Raw genomic sequence first — 19973 nt, 5'->3', positions numbered from 1 at the left:
CTCTCTCCCCTGCTTCAGTCTTTCTGTTGGGTCATTTCCCAGTTCATTTAAGTGGAACCAGCTAAATTTGTTTCTGAAAGATGTATTTACAAGAGGGCTGGAACCTTTCTATGAGGAAAACCCAGACTTGGCTTAGTGGGCTCAATACCCAGGGACCTCCCTTAGGAACCTTCTGGAAAGCCAGATGCTGAGGAGATGAGATGCCTCTGTTTAGATGGATGCAAAAGAGCACAAATATTTTTTTAAATTTTTTTTGTTTGTAGATAGACACAAAACCTTTACATTATTTTTATGTGGTGCTGAAGATGAAACCCAGTGCCTCAGACATTGCTAGGGAAGCACTCTACCACTGAGCTACAATTGCAGCCCCAAGAGCAAAAATCTCCAGTTTCCTGATGTTTAAAGAGCTGCCTGAGTTCCTTTCTATTCTGAAAGCTGAAAGGTATTTTGCCTATTATCTAATGAGTAAGATCTTCTGGGACCCCCACTTCGAGAAAGTGCTGCTTCAGGGTCATGTTTACATCTTCCCCTTGCAGTGGTTGGGAGATCCTTGAGTGTAAGGCTGTGATAGGTGTGAATGTGGAAATGCAAAGTCTATTCAAGCAGACCTTGAACTGCCAGCGATCCCTTTCTAGTGATGGTGGTTTAATTGGCTGTGTAATGAGGATGCCTAGGTGTCCAGAATAGCCTGCTCTCAGGGGACAGCCATTTATACTGTGTCTGAAGCCCACCAGAAATTTATGCTCTGTCTGCAGTCCACCAGAAACTTGCTGCAAGAAGGGCTGACTGCAGCTGTCAAGTTGTCTGTGACTGAAGCTGAAGAGAATCAATCAGGCCATGAGTTGTGTGGAAGGAGATGAACAAAGTTTTGAGAAGGGTGTTCATTCTGAGCACTGTGCTGAGAGAGCAAAGCTCCATGTGCAGGCCTGAGCAAACTTGCCACCCCTTCCTTTTCTTGCTGCTCATTCTCTTCCTCAAGACATGTCCTTTCATCTCTCTTCCTTTAGTCCCATTTCTGAGACAGAAAAAAAAATCCTCCTTTTCAAGGAAAATCCATCCACTGATTCCCAGCTGGACCTCCTCCTCCATGATCTTTTTGTATGAATCAGTCAGTCTCTCCCTCATTTCCAATGTTTCCCTCTCCACAGGCCACTTCTTCTCTAACTTCAGAGATGCTTATGATTCCACAAGCTTTTTCTTCTAGTCCCTCAGCCCTTGAGATGCTGAGGCTTGCTCACAATCCCTCCTCTATATCACTCTTTCCTTTAAACCTTGGAGATCTAGTTCCTAATCCACCATTCTACCGAAAGTATTCCTTATGGAGTTTGAAACACATCTGATCACCAGGGTAAACTTTTTCTTCATACTCATTCCCTTGATCTATCTCCAACTATTGTTAAAAGAAAAAAAAAAAAAAAAAAAAAAAACAACGTCCATCTATTCTGTTATCAGGGCCATCTGGGGAAATAAGTCCATGGCCATCATTTTTATGCTCAATAATTTCAATAGGTCCCAGACACCTACTAATCAAAGGGCAAAATGCTCAGTGTGGCATTCCAGGCTGCAATCCTGCTTTCTAGCCTTATTTTCCACTCTTCTGTGACATCATTTTGGATTGAAACCAGGGGTGCTTAACCACTGAGCCACATCCCCAGCCCTATTTTGTATTTAATTTAGAGACAGGGTCTCACTGAGTTGCTTAGCACCTCACTGTTGCTGAGGCTGGCTTTGAACTCACATTCTTCCTGCCTCAGCTTTCTAAGCTGCTGGGATTACAGTGACATACATCTTTTACTCTGGCCTTCACCACTTTCTTTTCCCAGTACCCCTTGTTAGCATTCTTGCCTCTGCAATACTACTCACTGAATCATTCTTCCACTTACAAATGACCTTTCTGTATTTCATCTGCCTGATCCCAATTTAACAAATATTTCTTGAGCATCTGTTTTATACCACATCCAAATAAGTTATCACTTTCTTCTAAAGCTTTCTCTGGCCCTACAGACACTGGCTTCCCAAAGAATGTGTTTTTGTGGGGAGGAGAAGAGTATTTTCCTTTTGAAACTCTATGAAGACCTTAAAAGATGTGTTTTAGCCTTAGGGACAGAGACCATGTGTTTGTATCCCTACAATATTCAGCACATGCTTTCTTCATAATACACATTCAATAAATTTCTGTCACATAAATTCAGACTGTGCAGTTTATGATGATTCCCACTCACAATTCCAATAATTTTCCTGAGAAGTTAATCCGACTGAATCTTTGCTTTCCCCCAGATCAGCAAGATGAATGTATCCCTTTCACCCCTCTCCTGAGAAAAGAATACTGAGACTCTAGGAACACCATATGGTACCGGTATTCAACAGGGTATGTGTGAGCAACACCTTAAAGGGCATGCTATTTCGAAAAAAGAAGCACACCAAAGCTGCCGAGATTATCAGGTGCCAGAGCCAGCAAAGCCATATGCCAAAAAGCTGCTGCCAGAGGTGTGAATGCAGCATCATGTAGGGAATAAGAAAGGCAAGGAGGTCTCCTTCAAGCGTGATGGCCAGCATTTCCCATCTAATCTGAGCCAGCATTAAGCATCATTCTCAGAAAGATGTTGAGGATCCAGAAAATCCTTAGATTTGAGGTCCTTGTGTTTGGGGCAGCAGTAATTTGTCTGAAAATAAAAAGCTGCCAAGAAATTGGAAGATGAAAAGGCTGAAACATCAGAAACACCTTTGTTTCACTGAAATGACACTAATTTAGTGGAGAAAAAAAGAAAGCTGGCATTGGAGAGGAAAAAAAAAATAGCTCCACCCAACTGTAGGTTACAAACAGCTCCTTTTCCCTGGAGTTCAAAGCCAGTGGAATGAGCAATCGAGCTGCCTCAAGGGCTGAGAAGCATGTTTGGGGTTTGTTATTGTCATTTTTAGATGATAGCTGACCTTGTGCTTCTCATTTCTGGAATAAGAACAATGTTTCTGAGAGACATCATGAAGTGGTAGAAAGATCAGAGGCTTTGGGTCATGCAAATCAATTGTGCTTTGGACAAGCTATTTAGCTCCTCTTAGCCTCAGTTTTCTCACTGTGAATGGGCTTTATGGGTGATTGAAAGGTTAAGAATAATAGCAGCAGCAATCATTAGATAGCAGGCACCTAAGGTTACTTCACAGTATTATCCCACACATCATTACACAGCCATCTGAGATACATTCTATCAGCTCTGTCATTTTACAGATGAGGAAACTGAGGCTCAGAATACTTCAATGATTAATCCAAGATCATTCAGCTTGTGAATGGCACAGCTAGGTAGGAATGAATCCAAATCCAGATGTGTTCTTACTTACTGCAGTAGTCAGCCTTGTTAGACACCATCTTCAAAAGCAGCCTCATCTTATCCCTAGGGACAGAGTGGGGACAGTTATCAGCCTATTCCTCACTCCTTCTGTTGCTTCCAGACCAATGTATATCTGCTCCATCCTAAGAAACTTGTACTCTCTCATTCCCTGCTACCTTGCTGTATCTAGCAAAAGTCTTGCATAATTACATCCTGCACTTTGCTTTGCAAGGCCCTTGGCTGTGTCTATTCCATTAACTCAATAGTAGCAGTAGTAATAGCAGTGATAACGGAGATAATGACTCACATATTGACAGCTTGCTGTATACCAGGCACTGCACTAAGTACTTTGTATACATAAGCTCACTCAATTGTTACAACAACTCTAAGGGGTTAGTACTATTATTTAATAAGTTAAGTCCCTGGTGCAGAGTAAGCTCAGTAATTGCTAGTTTTGATTAGGAAGCTTGTTCTTTGATAGAGCTACAAAATACAAGATCCCCACAGAAATGATATAGATGAGTAATCTTTTTTCTATTAAGAGCAACTGTCCTAAAGAGGTAAAAACTAAATTGAAAATATTTAATAAGGGTTTCTTTTTTTTTTTTATACTAGGATTGAATCCAGGGGAACTTAAGCACTGGGCCACATCCCGAGAACTTTTTTATGTTTTATTTTGAGACAGGGTCTAGTTAAGTTGCTGAGGCTGGCCTTGAACTTCCAATCCTCCTGCCCCAGCCTCCCAAGCTGCTGGGATTACAGGCCTGCACCACCACACCTGGCAGAGGTTCTGAAACTTGACAACTGGGATGTACTTAGGCAAACTATAGGTCTTTCCCTCTGCTGAAATTTCAGGAGTTCACAGCCTCTCTAAATTCCATCCCTGACACTCCTGCCCCAGGAAGAAAAGGAAATAAGAGAGAAAAAGAGAAGGAAAAATGGAAAAGAACAATAGACAAATATCAGCCACAGTTTTCAGGACCCTTTACCTCTATGCCCTGACCTTCTAGTTAGCACTCAGCAAGCTTGATGTAGTCAAGATCTAACTTCCTCCCAAACTTCGCAATGCTTAGCCCAAAGGTGCTATAGACTCCATTGTTTCTCCCATTGCTATTGCCCACCCAGCTCCTCCAGGAACTCCTTTCTAGGACCTCTGTGCAAGGCAGGGCACGGAGGCCAGCCTTTCAGCAACCTGTGTGATGCTGTGTGTAGTCTCTTCTGACGGCACACAGCATTCATGTTGGACTTGACTCCACAAAATTGTCTGTAGATGTGTATAGCTCTGTGTAGGGGAGAAGGGTAAGTACTCCAGAAAACCACTTCAAGTTTTACCAAGTTAAACCCAAGGTCACATCCAAATAATAGATCAAAGTTTTCTTATCTTGCACTATGGTATAAAAATAGCTTCTTCCTCTTGATCTTGATTCTTCTCTTTGGCAGCGGAAATAGTATTACTTTTTTCCCCAGAAAATATCTATTTTCAATTTAAAGCTTTGGCTCATAACCTACTTTATATTTTTTGAGAAAGCTTAATACTATGATGCATTCAGACCTCCAGGACCCTAAGCATTCGAATTCAAGTGTTATATATATTTTTTCTTCTCTCTCTCTCTCTCTCTCTCTCTCTCTCTCTCTCTCTCTCTCTCTTTGTACTAGATCTAACCCAGAGGCGCCTTACCACTGAGCCATATCCCCAGCCCTTTTTATGTTTTATTTTGAGTCAGGGTCTCACTAAGTTGCTTAGGGCCTTACTAAGTTGCAGAGGCTGGCTTTGAACCTGTAATCTTCCTGCCTCAGTTTACCAAATCCCTGGGATTACAGGTGTGCAGCATCACACCCAGCAGAATTCTGGTGTTCTTGCTAGACACTGATGAAGAATAGAAACAGGTGAATATTTATAATCTGCTTATGGACAATGAATATTAGCAATGAGAGCATCAAGGTTATGGATTGCTACATGGAAAACTACTGCCTTAATGCATTGTGCCTGTGCAATGTTCATGATAAAAGGTGAATGTTATTTTTTTCAATGAAATTTCTCTTTCAGTCAGAAGGAGCATCTGCCAGGTGAGTAATTTTCTAGAAGAAATGGAATTTTACACCTGTCACAGAGACCATTCCCTGTTAGGCCTTTTAAATTAGAAAAGGTTAATTATTTCAAGTCTGGTTCTAACGACTTCATTGAAGTTTCATGTGCTATCTGATTAGGAGGCTATTACAACAAATATCTGATTGTTGGTGTGACAGAGATCACCACTGTGTTCTCTGCAGCGGCGTGGGTATGACTCAATTGAAAGAAGAGCACATGTGATGTTTGGTAATGAAGAGTAGCTAGACGACATTAAAGAGTTTAGAGAGTTACCATTAATCAAGCATATATTACTGAGGCTTATCCTTTGTATCTGAGGAATAAGAAAGAGAAAATTTGGAGTTTCCCAATTTTAGACCTGATAAAAGCCAATCTTATTTAGACCATGTCAGAGTATTTTTCCAGATTTTTTCTTTCTCCATTATGTTTGCTACACACTAATGCAGAAATTGAGGTTAAAAGGTTATAAGGCCATAAGTATTGCTTCCATTTCCTAAATTAGAGGAATGCTGGGACACTGCCCTAGGTGACGTGGTTCCCATGGTCTAGCAACTTGCAACCAATGTCAGAGTGTGCTTCCTTTTCCAACCCCCTTGCCAGCTGCTCATTTGGCCAATACATGTGTTCAACTTTGGCCTTGCATCTACAACATACACAAATGGGCTTCCCTTCAAGGACTTCATTAATAGCCTTTAGCATCTGCTCACATTGCAAGCATTGGATACTAAATCTGAGAGGGAACGGCATATGGCTGCATTGTTCTACTTGTAGAAAATGGAAAAAAAAAAAAAAACAAGATCATGCCCTTGACATCTGAACTTTAAACTTCCAGACACTCTAGCTTAAAACAAACAAACAAACAAAAAGAAATGAAAGAAATTCTTGTGTGTGTGTGTGTGTGTGTGTAAATGTACAGAATATTATTTGGAAATATTCACATCAATGGTCACTTGTTGAGCACCCCTACATTGAATCCCATACCACATACAGAGAGAGAGAGAGAGAGAGAGAGAAGGGAAGAGAAGGGAAAGGAAGAGAGGGAGAGAGAGAAATAATATCAATATGTTAATAGTTTCCTATGAGATCTGGGATTGAGGATGAGAATGTGAGGAACTTTCATTCTTTATACTATATAGCTATTTCTGTATTACTTGAATTTTTGCAACAATTACACAATCCTTTTATTATTAAAAAAACAAATTTGTATAAGCACAGAAAAAAGTTGCTGAGGACACACATCAAAATATTTAGTAGTCTTACCTCTGGAAGGTAGGATCAGCAACGTGCTAGGCAAGTGCCCTATCACTGAGCTACATCCCCAGCCCTTTTTAAAATTTTTATTTTGAAATAAGGTCTCACTATGTTGCTCTTTCAGCTTGTGATCCTCGTGCCTCAGCCTCCCCAGCAGCTGGGATTACATAAATGTGCCCCTACCATTTTTATAAATGTTAAATGGTTAAATGGGCATGTTTTATGTTTTATATGTAACACTAGTATTTTAAAATTAATTTAAAAGAACTATAGTTACAGAAAAGCATTCTAGACTTCAGAGATTTCGCTAATATTTAATCACTATTTATTGTCTTATTACTTATTACTATACTTGTTATCTTAACAATTACTATGTCTAACAATAGTAGTCTAAAAATTACTACTATTTTAAGTCTAACAATTTATACTATGTTTGTCCATCATCACTGAAGGATCTGATGTTATAAACAAGTGCACAGTTACATGGGCTTTGACCCGTTTGGAGAGGGTTGAGGAGTACAGCACAAACTTTCTGTGCTTTCTGTAGAATGTAAGTTTAGCAAGGTCACACATCAGGTCTTTTTTGTTCAACACCACATCTCCAATACCTAGCATTTTTGCCCGGTATGCAATGAGCATGTATCACAACCACAGCCCAGTGTGCCAGAGCAGTAGGGCAGGCTGCAGGGAGGCCAAAGAAAGTGCCCAGAGATGGCATTCAAGACATATGATTTATGGGGAAAACTTAGAAGAGATCAGTGAATGCTCCAAGAGTTCAGAGGCATTTCCATTCTTAAGGTGCTATGACAAGCAGTGCCTCCTCTCCCTCATGGTGTTTGTCCAGTGGCGACGGGCTGGAAAAGTGACATATATCCTTTCTACAGTGCCCTTAGTTCTATACCAGTCACCACTGAGAGAGGGGTTTATACATTAGGTTGCAGAAGCAGGGACATCATCAGCACAAGCTTGCTTAGTTTACTTGTCTAATCAGCATCCCAAAGATCAGCTATCCTGGTGTACATGGAAGAAAGTAGCTTTCTATGGATAGCACTAGCTTGCCCCAGTTTAATGTGCGTAAGACAAACTCAGTGTCCTTCAACAAATATGTATCTTGGCTCTCCAGCCCAGGCTTGCTCTCATTGTTCCTTTAACTTGGCTGGGTTTGGGGAATATAAAAGAGACATTCAAGGATATGGGGTTTTACTGTCCCAGTTTCTTTTTTTAAAATATTTTTTTAGTTGTAGTTGGACACAATACCTTTATTTTATTTATTTTTATGTGGTGCTAAGGTTCAAACCCAGGGCCTCACACATGCTAGGTAAGTGCTCTACCTCTGAGCCACAACCCCAGCCCTGTCCCCCTTTCTTTAAGGACAGTACAGTGTCCAATAAAGACTTCCTGAATGCCAGATGAATGAATGTGCAAGTTCAAAAGCAAAATGGTCCACTCAGAGATCTATATGGTGAAAGAACAAGAAGATAGTAACAGGTTAAGAGCACTGTTTAACAAACACAAGAACAAACAAACTCCATTGACGGTGGGGTTGTAGCTTTGTGGTACAGCATTTGCCTAGACTGCAAAAGGCCCTAGGTTCTATTCCCAGCACTGCAAAACAAAACACACAAGAGATCTGGGCCTTACTGCCTGAATGAGTGACCTTGGACAGGTCAGTTCCTTTCTCTAGAACTGGATTTCCTCATTTGCGAAGTAAAAGATTAGACTGTCTATAGTATTTAAACTGTTTGTAACAATGGACTCATGTTTAAAAGATACTCAAGATCATGTTAAATAACTACAAATGTAAAAATTCATAGAGATGTGTGAGATGACGTTCACCTAGCATTAATAAGGGTTATCTGGAGGAGTTTTTAAAGTTATTTTTTCATTATGGTCCCTTCTATTACTTGAATATTTTATAATGATCATGTATCACTTTTACAAAAACAAGCATCACTATACTATTTTAAAGTAATGAGTAAACTATGAAAACAAAAGAGGCAAGCCAGATGTGGTGGTGCACAGCTGTAATCCCAGCTACTTTGGAGGCTGAGGCAGGAGGATTGCTTAAACTCAGAAGTTCAAGGCCAACCTGGGCAATATGGAAAGAGAAAGAAAGACAAAGGAAGGAAGGAAGGGAGGGAGGGAGGGAGGGGAGTTCATAAAGAATGAATCAATAGGGAAAAGAAAGGAGAAACACTGTGAGAGTGAAAGATGTAAAGAATTAAAATTATCACAAATACCCCGTATGGTTAAAAGGGAGGCCCTGAGGGTCACAATATTAAGCTCCTGGTAAGATCAAGCCTTCTTCTGATATGTCTCTTGAGAAGATCAAAGAGAGGTCCACTGTCCCACATGCTTCTGAGGAGACCACCACTCCATCTCTCCTATAATCCCCATTGTCAACCACTACTCAGTACAGAAGATACCAGCCCCAAGAAGAGGCAACAATTAAAACTGACCATCTGCTCCCCCACCCCCAGCCAAGAGATCATCAGGACTCAATATGCTGTAAACGCCCATGTGCTTCAGTTATCACAGAGAGTGCCAACCACCTAGATCATTCATTATCACTCATTTGGAAATTAATTCCTCTATTCCCTAATCTTACTCAATCTACCTCCCCTCCCAGACACTCCCAAAATCTTCTGCCCTGCTCTGTGCAAAATCCTTTCATCCTCAGCTTCTCCAAAATTTCCCTTGAATTTCTGCCATATTAAAAGTTTGAGCTGGGCATGATGGTACAAACCAGGCATGGTGGCACACATCAATAATTGCAGTGCTTGGGAGGCTGAGGCAGGAGGATCACAAATTCAAACTCAGCCTCAGCAACTTACAAGGCCCAAAACAACTTATCAAGATCCTGTCTCAAAATACAATATTAAAAAAAAAAAGGACTGGGGATGTGTCTCAGTGGTTAAGACACAATAGGTTCAATCCCCTGTACCAATAAATAAATAAACAATAGTTTGGCTCCCCTCTGCTTTTTGTACAGTCCTTACAAGTGGAGGCTGCTTTTTTTCTCATATTTCATGTCCATTGGTCCCAGAACTAAGAAACGTGATTTCCTTGCCCCTATTTGTCATTTCTTGTCCATAGGAGCTCCCTAAACTCCCTGTCCTGGCTCCTTTCCAACACTTTCCTAACATACTCTATTCCCTACAACACCTTCTTGTTGCTATCATCGACCTCCTGAGCAGAAGGACCATGATCAGTGTGGATTTTAGTTCATGGTTCACTACATGACTATTCTGTCATCACTTCTGGTGATTTTGAGATCTATGTGTAGTCTACATACATACACGCATGCACCCATATGCATTCATTACAATAGCCTATGTTATAAATAATCCATATAAAACCCTGGCCACATCTTGTCCTTTTGCCATCCTCAGCCACCTAAACCCATGCTTACTTTATAGATATTGTCATTACAAATTATTGAATCACCTTTAAAATCTCAATTTAAAGGGCTGGGGATATAACTCAGTTGGTACAGTGCTTGCCTCTCATGCACAAGGCCCTGGGTTCGATCCCCAGCACCACAAAAAAAAAAAAAAAAAAAAAAAGCAAATAAATAAAGTGGCTTGTCACTAACTTACTTTAAAAATAAATAAAATAAAATCTCAATTTAAGCACCCACTCTCCTCTTTTACTCCCTAATTCCCTCTAACACCTCTACTACAACAATCTTCCCACCCCTAACCATTGTTTTTGCACTCCACACCCCCCCCTCACTTGATCTGACTTAAGAGTCCATGGTCCATAATTATAATAACTTGTTTGCATTGATCCTCAGCTCTCCACCTTTCTCTCCCATCATATTTACTTGGAAGAACCTGAATCAAGGTTAAATTCAACTCTCCATTGTCCTACATCTGCATCCCAGCAACCAATCCTAGTGAAAGCAAGCTTTATTTTAAGCTTTATTCTTTGCATCACAAGTGGGTTCTCAGGCTTGCTAGAATTCTCTCCTAGATTTTTGTCTCTAGCTTTTAACTCCTTCCTGAATTCACGCTTATATACCAACATTCAAGTGGACATTACCCACTTGAATGCCTAACAGTTTTCTGAAATTTCCTTTGTTCAAAATCAAACCATGGTTTTTCCAAACTCTGCTTTCCTTCTGCATTTACCATCCCCAGTTGTTGCAAACTTCATCCTTCTAGTTCCTCAAGCCAAACACCTTGTAGTCATCTTTAATTATTCTCTCTCTTTTAGGTCCACTCCCAATTCACCAGCAAAGATTTTGGGCTCTACCTTTAATACATATTCATAATCAGATCACTTCTTACCACCACTCTTGCTGCCCCCTGGCCCAAACTCCCCTTATCTCTTGCCTGAACTATTGCAAGAGACTTCTGTAATAGGTTAAAGTGTGTCCCCAAAAAGATATATGTTGGAGTCCTAAACTCCTTCAGAATATAATTTCATTTGGAAATAGGTCATTTCAGATGTAATTAGAGAAGTTAAAAAGAGGTTATGCTGGGCTGGGGTTGTGGCTCAGTGGTAGAGTGCTTGCCTAGCATGTGTAGGCACTGGATTTGATCTTCAGCACCGCATATGAACAAATGAACAAAATAAAGGTCCACCAACAAATAAAACTTTATTTAAAAAAAAGAGTTTATACTGGAGTAGGGTGGACCCTTAATCCCATATGACTATTATCCTTATTAGAAGAGAATCACAGAGGGGAGATGGTCATATGAAGACAGAGACACACAGGAAGGAAGCCATAGGACAACAGAGGCAGCTGCAAACCATGTAATGCCAAGAATCAAAGGTAAGAAGCAGCAAGGAAGGATTCTACCCTAAGTCAGAGAAAGAGCATAGCCCTGATGACACCTTGGTTTCAGACTTCTAGCTTCCAGATCTGTAAGACAATAAATTCCTGTAATTTTAAGCCAACAACTTCATGGTACTTTTTGTAGTTGTTGTTGTTTGTTTGTTTGGTACTGGGGATTGAACCCAGGGGCACTTTACCACTAAGCTACATCCCCAGAGCTTTTTATTTTGAGACAAGATCTTACTAAGTTGCTGAGACTGACCTCAAACTTGCAATCCTCCTGCCTCAGCCTCCTGAGTCACTGGGATTACAGGCATGTACCACCAAGCCCTGAAAGTTTGTGGCACTTTGTTATGGCAGCTCTAGGAAACTAATATACCTCTTACCTGATTTCTACCTTTGACCACCTGTCTAATTTCAACATGGCAGGCAGAATGATAACTTTTAAGTCAGCTCATATCTCTGTTCAAAACTCTGTAATGTCTCATTTCATTCATATTCAAAGAGTTATGAAGGCCTATAAGTTCTTGTAAAACCTGAACCCCTTTTATTCACCTGGCCCTTTCTTCTATCACTTGTTCCCTCACTCTACTTCAGCGACACTGGCCCACTTTCCTGCTCCTCTATACGTGCTTCCATCATGTGTTTGTGTGCAGTGTTCTCTTCTGTGACAACAGCATGTACCCAGTGTGAATCTCCTAAAGCTTGTCTGTCTTTAAAGTGCCTGACCCATATGCATTTTGGAACTTAGTTACTTATACAACTTCACATAAACAGATAGATACAAACCTTAATTTAGGGCAAAACCATAGTGTTACAAGCTACCTGTTTGGGAAGGCTGTATGGCTGTATGATTAGACAAATAAGGCCTGGAATCCTACAGGCCTAAGTTAAGTAATTAAAACACTTAAGATTACTTTGTTCCTTCATCTGTAAAATGGGAAAATAACAATGTTAGCTCCACTCTGAAATCAGATGGGTATGCAAGGTGCTTGCCACATTTAAACAATCAGCAACTATCAGCTATTATTGTTAGTAAACAAAATGTAAAAGAAGCTTAAAACTTAATACTAAGATAAAAAAAATTATTCCAAGATCACTAAAAATAAGGTATCTTAACTTTTATTTATTTAAAAAAATTAGCTGTCAATGGATCTTTATTTTATTTATTTTTATGTGATGCTGAAGATCAAACCCAGTGCCTCACACATGCTAGGCAAACTCTCTACCGCTGAGCTACAACTCCAGCCCCGTATCCTAACTTTTAAGTGGGTACATTTTCCTTTAGTACAAGTTAAGACTTAAAAACCTCTTATGAAATTCAGATCAAATGTTTGAGGAAACCTAGAATTTCATCAAACATAGATAGGTTTCTCTCACCTCTGACCCTCTGTGTGTCTCAAGGATGTAGTCATGACACTATAAGTGCACCACCACAATCTTGGGTCTGGCAATGGACTTGTTTCATGGCCAAAGTTCCCCAAGAACTATTGCGATCCCCAAATGCCTCCTTACACAAACCCAGCTTCTACAACACATACCCCAATAGCAAGATTGATTTGGCTTTCAAACGTGGAAAATATTCTTTACTTTTTCTAAAAAACTATCAAACTTGTAAAATATTTTATTATTTTTATTTTTAATGTATAAAAATAAAAACAAGTCTCATGGCTACAAAGGGAAGGTAACAGACAAGATAGGACTACTGATAGGGTAGTTGTGACAATTCTGCCTCTGTGGAAATGTGGGGAGAATGTGGGGAGAACCTACAAAACCTCAAGAGGGTTTATGCTACCACCTCAGGCAAAGTAGAATTAGATTTAAATAGAAGTTTCAATATTTTGACAGCCATGAATTATCAGATGCAAGATAAATAAAAAAGGATACCAGATATCATGCTGGTGTTTTAAAAGAGAGAGGAAAGTTTGATCAAGGTTTTGTTGTTCTTGTCGTGGTTGTTACAATTTCAAAAAATGTTTCAAGATTTGATTTTCAGATTTTTCATGGTCTTTGATAGGAGTGCGCCCTCTAGTGACTCCAGCGATGATGTACAAGTCATTCCACGCACCTCCAATCAGACCACTAACTTGAATAATTTCAACATTTCCTCTAAAGGTGAAAAACGGAAAATGACTTATCTAACTTTAAAAATCACCCTCCCTTCAAAGTCTTATACCTTCAAGTTTAGTTTGCTTTGATATTTCTCTTTTATTATAAAGGAAATATACCCAGTGTTAATGTCCTTGGGCAATTAATTCATGAGTAATTGACTTCCTTTTTTTTCTATAATAACCATGTATTACCTTTAATATTTAATATTTTCTGTATTTGGAATGTCATAATTAGATATAAAATTATAAGTAATGTCATAATAAGCACCTGTGAACATACCACTCAGGTATCTAGAATTATGACATTTTGCCATATTTGCTTTAGAATTTTTAATTACTTTTTTTTTTGAAATTTGGGGGGGGGGAAAGCAAGTATAATTCAGAGAGTTTTTTTCCTAGTTGTCAATTTGAAGCCCCACATCACCCAAATACTTTAGTGGTTAACATAAGCAAAGACATTTTCTTACCCAAACCATCAAAAATTTCAGACCTCATTTAAGTTCTGCCAATTGTCTTGGGATGTCCTGTGATGGCACTAATGATCCATGTCAGGCTGTCTCCACGTGTAAGTCAATGTCCACAGCTTGGGACTTCAGTACCCCAAGGTAAATCATCCCTCCTGCATGGATGCCTGTCTCACCTCACTCAAGCCATAGCAGAACCCCAACTCCATCCCCATGTAGACCACAGGCTTGTTCAGCCTCTTCAGACTCAGAACCTGATACACCTCTCATAGATGGTCTTCTCTTCTTGCTTGGGCTCAGGCTGCCTCGATAAGTTTTTCCTGCATAGATGTGCAGCTCATAATGCTCAGAGCCTGACACCCACACCACAACACCCACATATGTGAGATGCCCTCTTCATCTTGATCCTGCTGTGGTTCCCCATCCTGAGCAAACCACACACAAGAAGGCCTTTCCTACCCTGTTCAGGCTCTGTTATGGGTTGAAAAATGTATTGAAGTCCTAACCCATAGTACCTCAGAAAGTCATAGATAAAATTCATTAAGATGAGGTCAAACTGGAATAAGATAGGTTCCTAATCCAATATGGCTAGTATCCTTTAAAAACATGGCCACATGAAGACAGAGATACACAGGCAGAAATCCATGTAATAATAAAGGCAGAAATTGGAGTTTTCCAGGTGCAAAAGGAACACCAAAGACTGCTGGAAAACTTCCAGAAGGTAGGAAGAGGCAAGTACACATACCCCTACAAGTTTCAGAGGAAATACTGGCACTGCTGACACCTGTGTTTTAAGCTTCTTGCCTGCAGAATTGTGGGACAATAAATGTATATTATGTTAAGCCACCCAGATTGTGGTTCTGTACTTTATTATGGTAGTCGTGGGTAACTAATACTAATATTGGTACTGGAAAGAGAGATACTGCTGAAAGAAATACCAAAAAAAAAAAAAATGGAAGTGGCTTTGGAATTGGGTGTACTTTAATTTACCCCCACTACTGTATTAATAAGTCACATGCAAAAGGTGGAGGCTGGAAGAATTTTGAGGTTCATGATAGAAGAAGCAAAGATTGCCTGAAAGGGAAATTTGCTTAAACTACCAATATTATCCAAAAGAATTAAAATCAGCTTACTATACCAATAAATGCATGCCCATGTTTATAGTAGCACAATTCACAATAGCCAAATTATTGAACAAGCCTAGGTGCCCATCAATGGGTGAATTGATAAAGAAAATATGGTATATTTATACAATGAAATTTTACATAGCCATAAAGAAGAATGAAATTATGACATTTGCAGGAAATTGGATGGAACTGGAGAACATCATATTAAGTGAACTAAGCCAGACTCAGGAAGTCAAAGGGAGTATGTATTTTATCATATATAGAAACTAGAAAGAAAAAATTTTTTCATGAAAATAGAAGGGAGACCAGTAGAGGATAGGGATTGGGGAGGAGAGGAAAAGGTGATATACTGGACAATGAAATTGACCAAATTGTTATGTGCATGTGCAAATACACCACAAGGAATCCCATTTTTATGTAATTATAATGTACTAATAAAAATGTGATATATATATTTATATATAATGGAATATTATTTGGTCATTAACAAGAATAAAATTCTGTCATTTGCAGCAGAAAATATAGCTTGTATAATAATAAAGTCTCTTAAAATCCTGATCCAAGCATGTCCATTTTTTTTGTTTTACCAAACCTAATTTTATTTTAGGTTACTCTGCTGTTACATAGGGCATGACATTTTCACAAGGTTTTCTTTGAGACTGCAGTCAATGATTAGCAAAACATAATAGTGGTCCAACTCTCTAAAGAATTATCACTAGACAAACTGAACACCCTCTCTCATGTGTACAAATCTTTATGGAAAAGTACTAAGTTTTAGACTTGGACTTGTGTACTTTAATTTCCCCCCACTACTGTATTAATAAGTCACATGCAATTTAATTTGCAAAAAAGCAATGTTGTATTATAGCAGCAACATGCTACTTCCATTACACAGTAACATCAATACTAGAACCACCAAAGCAGGAGGTGTAAGTGACAACTTCTGTTGTCACAGATAGACACGACTTCCATCGGATGTGATACACAGGAATGTCAAGTGCTTTCCCATTCGTTCTAATACTTTTGGATTCCTACTAAAAAGAAATAGAGTAAGAGTATGCAGAAGTTGCTTACTAAAAGGAAACATTCAAAGAAGAATAATGAAGGAAATGTAGAAATTAAGAAGCTATGTACAACATTTTAAAATTGTAATTAACTACATTTTCTTATTTTCACAGTAATACAAAGCACAATAACTTGCAGAACTGGTTCAGATTACTTAAGCACCAGATATATTTTTAGTCCACTACTGAGTATGTGGAAGTTAATTATGTGTATATGAAATGAAGCTATTAATACTTTTCTACAGCAGTAACTGCACACCAAGAAGGCTAAGACAATTACAAATCAAGGAATGGCGTTTTCCCCAAGTTGATTCCATACACATGAGTGAGTTTGTTACAGGAAATAACTGAAATAAGGAATGCAGACACATTAAAAGGTTTCTTAAAGGGAATAAGGATGACACTCTATTTATATTTAGTTTTCAGACCCTTCTGCTGTATCACATTCTTCTCTTGCATGTCTGATGTCCACAATGTTAAGTTGTCTCTAAGGAACTGCACAATGAGGGTGTTGTCCTCGTATAAGTCTTCATTCAGTGTATCAAGTTCTATAATGGCCTCATCAAAAGCCATTTTAGCCAGTGTGCAGGCAGTTATGCATCATTAAGGATCTCATAAGAAAATACAGAGAAGTTAAGAGCAAGCCCCAGGTGGAATGGGTATAGAGGTTGTATCTCTTTCTTGCTTATATCAAATGCCTTTGGTAAGCTTCTTGGGAAATACCTATTGCCAGTTTCTGATCATCATCACATGCAACTTCAGCAAGACACAGGAAGTGATCTCCCTTCATTTTCAGATAGAATACCTTACTCTTTGGATTTGTTGTGTTGGCAATTAAATGCTTACCCAACAATTCCAGGACTGTGATGCGAATGGATCTTATCTCTGACTACACGTTTTCCTTAATCAGCTGCAACTTCAACAATAACAACAACTTCCTCCTCCTCCTCCTCCTCCTCCTCCTCATCCTCCTCCTCCTCCTCCTCTTCTTCCTCCTCCTCCTCCTCTTCTTCTTCTTCCTCCTCCTCCTCCTCCTCCACCTCCTCTTCCTCTTCCTCCTCCTCTTTTTTCTCCTCCTCCTCTTCCCTCCTCCTACTCTTTCTTCTTCTTTTTTTTTTAAACCATGGATTGAACCCAGGGGTGCTTTATCACATCCCTAGTCCTTTTTATTTTTTATTTTTTTTTAATTTTGAGGCAGAGTCTCAATAATTTGCTGAGGTTGACCTCAAGCTTGTGATCCTCCTGTCTCGGCCTCCAGAGTTGCTGGGATTACAAGCATGAGCCACTGTGCCCAGCCCATTTGTAACATTTTCTGCTTGATGCTCAAGATGACCCTTCAGGCGGACTTATAGCCCCCTGACCACATTTTTGTAGGCCACTGAAAGCAGATTGCATTCCTCATTGGACAGCTCTGTACCTTGCTGAGTCACAGTATTCATGTCTTTGATCTGGATCTGAGTGAATTATCGTCAAGAGCTCCATGTCTCCATGGACATGAAATGAGTCCCAGGATATCCATGTTTTAAATAGAACAGAAAAGAGCTATCTGTATTTTCATTCTGTATCACTAAATTTGAACTTAAATTTGAATTTAAATCTCCTGATCCTCACCCCTTCCTCAGAATGGGTGTTATTTCATTTCTGCTTAGATAGCTTCCTTTAGCCACCAAGAGTAGTTTTGCTAACAATGAATTCTAGTCCTCCTTCCTCTGAGAATGTTTCTATTTCTTCTTCATTCCTGAAGGGTATTTTCACTGAGTATAGAACTCACAGTTGGTAATTCATTTCTCTCAGCACTTGAAAAGTGCTGTACCTCTTCCTTCTGGCTTCCATGGTTTCAGATGAGAAATACTCTGTCATTCAAATCCATTTTCTCCAGTAAGTAATGTTTCATTTGTCTCTGGATGGTTACAATAGTTTTCAGAAGTTTAATTATGATGTGTGTTGGGTCTATATGTATATAAACTAGATACATATGTAGCATAGAGAAAAAGAACAAAATCCTAAAAAGTCAGTTTCAGTCTCAACCCTTTATATATTTGCACTATACTGAGCTCCTTGGTGATAGAGAGTATGAATTCTCAGTACACAATACAGTGTCTGGCACAGATCAGGCACTCAGTAGATGATGGTTGGTTGGTTGAGAAGGTAGAAAGAAATAAAAGGAGGGAGAGAAGGGCCAGAGAAATGAAAAGTCCAGGACAGGAAACAGGAATTCAATGGAGGAAGCATTGGGCTCTTGAAGAAACTGTTAAGAATTTGGAGGTGATCTAAATGAAGGGCCAGAGAATCGAGGCAGGAAAGAAGAGAAGGCCATTTTAACTCGCTGCATAAAGCTGAATCAATAAAGAAAAAAAAAAAAAAAACTGCTCCATATTCCTTTCCTGTGTGTTGAGAAGCCAAACAACCAAGAAGCACAAACACATTTCTATGGATTAAGGTCTTTTCCCAGGATTTTGTTCACTTCATGTTGCCCTGCCCCTTTCATCCATAGTCAATGTAAATTCAGTGTGAACAATTTGTTTCATCTCCCCAAAATTTGTTATAAAACGCCCCAGTCCTTTAAGCCTGGCGTTCATTTTTCCAACTAATATCCAGTTATGCTGCTAGCTTTGGAAATTTGTCCCAGGACCAGTCCTATTGCCCTTTAGCTAGCATCTGTAATAACTCAATAAAGTCATGGAAACCTCTAAGTCTCAAGTTAGTCAAAAGCATAGTGTCCTAAGTGGGACTGGGAGTATGCCTAGGGGAAGGGGAAGGGAGGTTACTTTGTCTATAAAGGAGGTGAATGTGGAAAGTCACCCTCTGATTCTAATAAAAACCACACAATTACTCATGGATGTGAACACTTGTGGAACATTAGCTGTGTGGCGGCCAGGAAGAATTAAAGGAATTAAATCCATCTACCTACTGATAAAGTCAGAGACATTCTGGAAAATGAGAGATATGAGTTTCAAAAAGACAGGAAACCCCAGCTGTGGTCGGGATTTCAGACCACTTTCCTAACTTTTGAGGTACTGAAGCCTGGAGGCTTGGATCTTGAACACACGTATCCTGGATACAAGGTGGTGCTTCAGTTCCCTCCCCCTATGAATGGTGCACATTTGGGTGACACCTGTTAGCTAGATGTCCACTGGGGAGAAGCCGTTGGTGAGATGTCCGTTGGGAAGAGGCGGTTAGTGAGACGTCCATTGGGCCTATGCCATATGATGACATCGCCACCGCAGTCTGGAACCCAGTATTGTGAGGGGCGTGGCTTGGCTGATGCGTTACCCTAACAACCAGGGTCTTGGCTGCGCAGACTTAATCAGAGCGTAGAGTGGGCAAAGTATAGAAGGAGAAACGAAGACGGCCTGCTACCCCAGCCTCCGGCCCCCGGGGGCTGACGGATGGCCATAGAGCTGTACCTCAATAGCTGTTCTAAGAGTGCCAAAGTAGCTGCCACCAAAGTGGCCACCAGCACCCTGAAAGCTGAGAAGGACTGCGGCATAGTGAGTGTCTGCCAGTCCTCCTGTTGGCCCTGGGGGTGGGGTTTCAGGTAGGCAGTTGGGTCCAGTCAAGTAGATGTCCATTAATGGGAGGGAACCGGCAGATCTTTAACAATTCCGTTGTCTACTCGCTGGCCTCCATCAACCAGTGATTCTAGCTGCCACTACCGCTGCCACTGCCAACGGCCGGGACTAGGCTTGGGCGGGACACAGATGCTGTTGACCCTCGGAAGCAGGAAAGTCCTCAGGGTTGCTGGTCTGGCGAGTTCTTTC

The 19973-nt window shown here is 40.0% G+C and overlaps 1 pseudogene; it reads right to left on the bottom strand.

The window, feature by feature from the left end:
- Window positions 1–16627: 16627 nt before the first annotated feature.
- On the bottom strand, window positions 16628–19428 carry LOC114096527 (14-3-3 protein theta pseudogene; annotated as a pseudogene).
- Between the last annotated feature and the right edge of the window lie 545 nt (window positions 19429–19973).

Source organism: Marmota flaviventris, chromosome X (genome assembly GCF_047511675.1).
Source record: "Marmota flaviventris isolate mMarFla1 chromosome X, mMarFla1.hap1, whole genome shotgun sequence".
Lineage (NCBI taxonomy): Eukaryota > Metazoa > Chordata > Mammalia > Rodentia > Sciuridae > Marmota > Marmota flaviventris.
The sequence above is the reverse complement of the archived record's forward strand: the minus strand, read 5'-3'. Positions and strand labels throughout refer to the sequence as shown.